Genomic DNA, 5,630 nt, shown 5'->3' on the forward strand with positions numbered 1-5,630 from the left:
CAGACAGAGATGTTATAGGCTGAGAGACAAATGGAAAACGATAGATGTGAGCTAGAGGATGTGGGAGACAATCACAAGGGAGAGACTGGAGAGACGTGTCTGACGGGAAGCCACCGATAGACAAACGCAGTGGAGTGGACAGGTTAACACAGCAGAGAAGAACTGTGCATTCACAAGTGGAGTCAATAACATAGATTTAAAGAGCAATACTGAACTAAATACCAGTTGTTTTTTAGAAATAAGAACATGTGGAAATAAGAATGCATTATTCTGTTAAGGCAGAAATAATTGAATATAAAGAAAAAGGTGGAGAGATAAAGCTCTGACCGGTCATCAAATACAGATTATCAGATCAATGTTGATATTATTACATGTGCCACAGATCCATATTTTGTTATGAGTTTGTGCACCTGAAATGCAATATAATAACAGACTGGGAGGTAAGAACTTAATCTCGTATTATTAATGCAATTATGGAGCTAACTATCAGAGATAAAACTAAGGGAAGCAGTAAAGGAAACGGAATTAAATTGTTTCACTACCTGGCATTGTTCCTTTTCCCCTCCTTACATATGTTCTTTTTAGTATTACCGAGCAGATTTTATGAGCCACTCAGAACTTCAGCTGAGGAAAGTTGATGCCTCACCTTCTTCTTCCTCCTGTCTGTATATTTGCCAAAGAAGCTTTTCCTGTATGAAAACAAGAACTCACTGAATCATTATAAGACTGATAAGATAGTGACTGATGAATCCACTGACCTGTGATGACCCTCTGAGCCTCGTACGGCTCCATGTAGCCGTTGTTCTCGCAGGGAACGGTTCTGAGGTCCGGCTCTGACCTGTGGCTCATGTGAGCATCGAACGGGTCCGAGTAATCCGTGTCTCTTGCCAGCGGAGCAGACGGCACCACCTGAAGGACAAAACACACACTTAGTGATGAGGGTAAATGGGTTTGGTTACAGATCATTAACTTGTCCTTGTTGGAGAAAAATATCTCCAGTGTTTTTTATGTTATAAAATGAACACAAATATCTGAAAGGTTCTTTCTTGCAGGCACAACATTGTAATTATAGGCTTTGACGATTTCATATCAGCATTCTGTAAAAGCTGCGAATCGTTAATCACACTTTTGATTGACACACTTGAATAAAAGCGTCGTAGGAATCCGAATATTTTCTGATAATTAGGAGTTTGCAGTCTGCATTACATGTGAATGCTAGAAAGGAACACAATAGCTCATCAAGACCCAACAAAGAGAGAGCAGTGCAACACTCCTAACAAGCAATCACATCCTCGCTGAATGGCACCTTAACTATATGTTTGGTTACAGACAAAACGCTTTTTGAGGATCATCAAGATACTCATTTGCATCTTTAGGGTGCAAAATCACACAAGCAAACTGTATACGTAGTAGCTGCACAACACAGTTCCCTCTTAAAACACTTAAAGAAGGGATAATATTTGATGTTTGTTGCTATTTTTCCGCTTTATGTAATGCAGCCAGAAACAGTCCTGTCTGTAGATGAGGAATTTTTTGGCTTTGGGAAGAGAACACAGGGAGTAATAGATAGATCTGGTTGGCTGGTTGGGAGCATTTGTTCCTTCATGCAAGCACAGGAGGAAAACAGCGGTCATCTGGCACCCTGACAGCAACAAAGGCAGCCATATGTTCACAAACAAACACACACAAATACATGTACACAAGCACATACACATTCATCCCTGTCTCACTCTGTGACAAAGGAAGTCACTGTTGCAAGGCTCACTTCCCAAAATTTCCAGCTGAACATGCGCACGCCCTGACAAAATGACATTCTAATCCCCTGTTGATTGTACAACAGGTTATCGATGCACAGGAATCTGCCATTTTAATTAGAGTGCGGATGTTCCCAGAGACCCTGGGAAATAAATGAGAGCAGAAGGGAGTAGAAGGGGGGAAGCTATCGACTTGAGTTAAGACTATTACTCCAATCCACTTCGGGACTTACGCACTTGTAGCATTTTCCATGAGCGGAGTCATGGATTTAACTGCAGCGATGAAATCCCTGAAATACTCCTTAACTTACTCAGCATATGTGAGCTGAATTGATGTGAAGACCATTTTCCTTGTAAAGCCTTTGCTTCCGCTCCAGTTGCTCAGACTCAACATCTGTTTGCTTTTTTTTTGTCTGTGCAGTATCTGTGTATGCTCTCTATAGCACAACATGCACAGTACACAGCAGGGAAAGCACTGCAGTGATGACACATACAGCTATAAATTATACCCCCCTGTGGCCCTTGGCATATCTCCACGTGGTGACTGTATAGGGCCCCTAACATGTGCTCAAGCGGGGGTCTCTCTCAGCTTGAAAAACTAAACCCCATTTATTATTTATGGAAGGACATAAACTCCCGGGACTGTGACCCTCTCCTACTCAATGGTCCGCTCCAGCCATCAATAATTCTTTCTTCCATCCACGGGAGCGGATTTATGCGGCGCATGGGATGTAATGTGATTTATGTAAACAATGCATATTTCAGACACACATTACTAGTCACTTGCTTATGGAGTCTAATCAATAGGCTGTCACGGTGATGGAAAGGGGATTAGATGAAGAGTGTTTTTCATCCTCCATGACGTTCTTGCATTCCCTTCATCCATCCAATTCTCTCCAATTCCAAATAAGGAATACATTTGTGTTATGATCAGCTTTTTGCTTTAAACATCTATATTGAAAACACTGAAAGGTTGACTTTAATTAATGTCAACAGATCTCACATAACTGTATTAGGTTAGTTGAAAGCAATAGTATCAAGTATAGGTAGAAAATATAAGGTGCAACATAATAGTATTGCTTTCAACTAACCTCTTACAGTTATATTGACATGATACATTTAATTAAAGTCAAGTTTTTTCAGTGTACGAACACATGCTGAGAAAGAAAGTGAGGCTCTTACAGGCTCTTGCTGGTCGTCTAAAGACACGGCACTGAGGAGGATCTTTGTGCGGCCCAGCTCCTGAGAGTCCACTTTGATCAGTCTGTGTTTGGGGGATTTCACGTCCACGGTGGAGGACTTCATGGGAGAGCCGTACACCGGTGTGGCGGGGTCAGAAGTCCCAGATTCACCCCTGGTTCTGCTTTCCGAGTCCTCGTAGGGATCCTCGAAGTCCATGTCCCTCTGGAGCCGGTACGCCTTGAGGATCTCGCTCTCTGTGTAGTCTGGTGTGGGAGGCTGTGGAGGAACCTTCCTGCTGCCAAAGCTCAGGTAGTCTTTCAGCCACTTGGCCATCGCAGCGTCCAGACGGGCTGGTGTGTGGAGGAGTGAGAGCAGGAGGCTGCAGGGGCAAACAGGGACATGCAGGTTAACGCTTGACCCCATTTCTGTTGCAGTTATGGATTGGACAAGATAAAAGAGGGATAAACACATCCAACCAAGAACAAAATTAATCCACAGGTCCTTATCCTTGTATAATAATTATGGACAACTTCCTCCTGATCACAGAGCCCCCACGTTTACATGCTTCATTTGACATTAAACTACACCAACAGCTGGGCTTTACACACTCCTTTTATTTTATGCAGGGGGCAATAACGTCTGGCGTCTGGACTTTGCCCAAAGGATGCAATCACATTTCACACCCCTGCAATAAAATCCAACGTTAACACGCTGATTGAAAAAGGGGGGAACACAATGACTGTATGAGAATATCTATACTAAACTATGAGGAATTAAAATAAATTGAAATGGATTGAAATGTTTGGATTTTTAACCAACATTAAATGCAACATGTTTACTTTTGGAACAGGCTTATTTGGGAAGCTTTGTCCAGGAAATAAGATGTTTTTTCCTAAACTTAAAGTCAAATCAGTCACCAAAACAGTGGATTTAAATCGCAGTGAGTAGTAGAGCGCACTCACTTACCAAGCCTTCAGTCCTTCAGCCACTTTGAACGCTTTATTCCACGTTTCTTCATGACGATGATAATAAAACGGCACAAAGAAGCGATAAAACCCTCCACTCCAGGCGCTTTATATTCCACAAAAACACAAGAAAAGGGGAAAAACAGCAGCTTTCATTTCAAAACAAGAGCTCTGAAATCAGGTGCTGAGTTCTTGACTGCAAATGTGCGAGTGCAGAGAGCGACTACAGCTCCGAGACAAACTCAGCCGAGCGATTAAAGGGGAGGCGCTTCATTCCCAAAGGAATATCCTCCTATTCCCTTTCGCAGTCAGCCGACCGTTCATTCATTGAAATATCTGCACATCGACTGCAACAAGAGATGCGTCTCCTTTCATTTTCACTACAAATGCATGGGGAAAACCAACGAACAAAACTGAGCAGGAAAGAAAGCAGCTCGCACGAATGTTCTCCAAGCATTTGAATTATTTATCGAGTGACATCACTGGAGTATTTTTTTGTTTTAGCTTGACTGAAGGGATTTGTAATGATTTTTGCACTTTTTCCCAAAACAAGGAAAGTCTACAAAAGCCCTGAAGTGTTTACTACGGAAGAGGATTGGGGACACATGTGAAAACAAATGTGAGATGTTGAGATAAAAGTGAGGATTCTGAGAAAAAAAGTCAGAATTCAGAGATTTTTAAAAAACATTTGGTCACATCCCCCCAAAAACAAAGTCTCATGTGGCCCTTATCCTCTATTGTATAGTTTACAAAACGGTTATATGCTTCCTCAAAAAAGGTTTGGGAATGTAAGAAAATCCCCTCATTATCTGGGACACCAAAAACAAGATGACAAAACCACTGAGGCCTGTCCAATCTGATAGAAAAATAAGGCATTTTGTTGAGTGTTCATGGCTTTTGTTTCATCCTTTCACAGATGTTCCATTATCCCAGGTCCAGGCGGGTAAATTGGATTGTGTGCTACAGTGGGTAAGGCCATCTAAGTCTGTTAAAAGACCGTAAATGCCTCTTTCTTTACGACACTCATGAGCTCACTTTTTCCCAGGGGCGGGGAGACTGGATGAGGTCATCCAGCTGAAATTCCCGTCCCCCCGCTCTTCTTTCTATGTCCTTCTATGAGCTCAGGGACTTCTCGGTTTCTACGTAAAGACATTGTAGACTTCTTTTTGAAACCCCCTTCTTCAAAATTAGAATACCCTAGAACACAAAGACACACGGGTTGTACTAGACTGAACTAGAGACCTAGAGTAAGGGTCTTTCTATTTCTGACATAGTGTTGCATAACTAGACCAGGGTTGTCCTATATCCTAGTGTGAAACCCAGGAACAAGGGAGCTCATTTTCAACAGATTGTTAGAACTAAGACGATTGCGTATTTGTGTATACACATACGTACCTCTTCTTCTGTATTTTGTCTATATCCTTAGACCCCCTTTGAATAGAAGGTGACATTGTGAAAACCTGTCCGGAAACACAGTCCTACTACAGTTACATTAAGCTAGGACAGAAGTGCAAATGTTCGGAGTGACGATATTGCTAATTTGACCTGACGTCCCTGGCAAGGTTCTACAAACGTAGTGTGTGGGAAGGGAGACGAGTCTAACCCTGAACAAAGGACTAGGGCGTACCTGGGAGGAAGTCCAGACTTCGGGCCACGAACTAACCTAGTGACCTGGTCGCGCCTCCTCCTTCTACCCTATTACACCCTGCACTAACACTACCCCCCCCCC

General features: G+C 42.5%; 1 pseudogene; it reads right to left on the reverse strand.

Annotated features, from left to right (window-relative positions):
* Nucleotides 1–758: 758 nt before the first annotated feature.
* Nucleotides 759–4,392, reverse strand: LOC104944530 (SH2 domain-containing adapter protein D pseudogene; annotated as a pseudogene).
* Between the last annotated feature and the right edge of the window lie 1,238 nt (nt 4,393–5,630).

This window comes from Notothenia coriiceps, unplaced genomic scaffold (assembly GCF_000735185.1).
Source record: "Notothenia coriiceps isolate Sejong01 unplaced genomic scaffold, NC01 NC01_scaffold00008321, whole genome shotgun sequence".
Taxonomy (NCBI): Eukaryota; Metazoa; Chordata; class Actinopteri; order Perciformes; family Nototheniidae; genus Notothenia; species Notothenia coriiceps.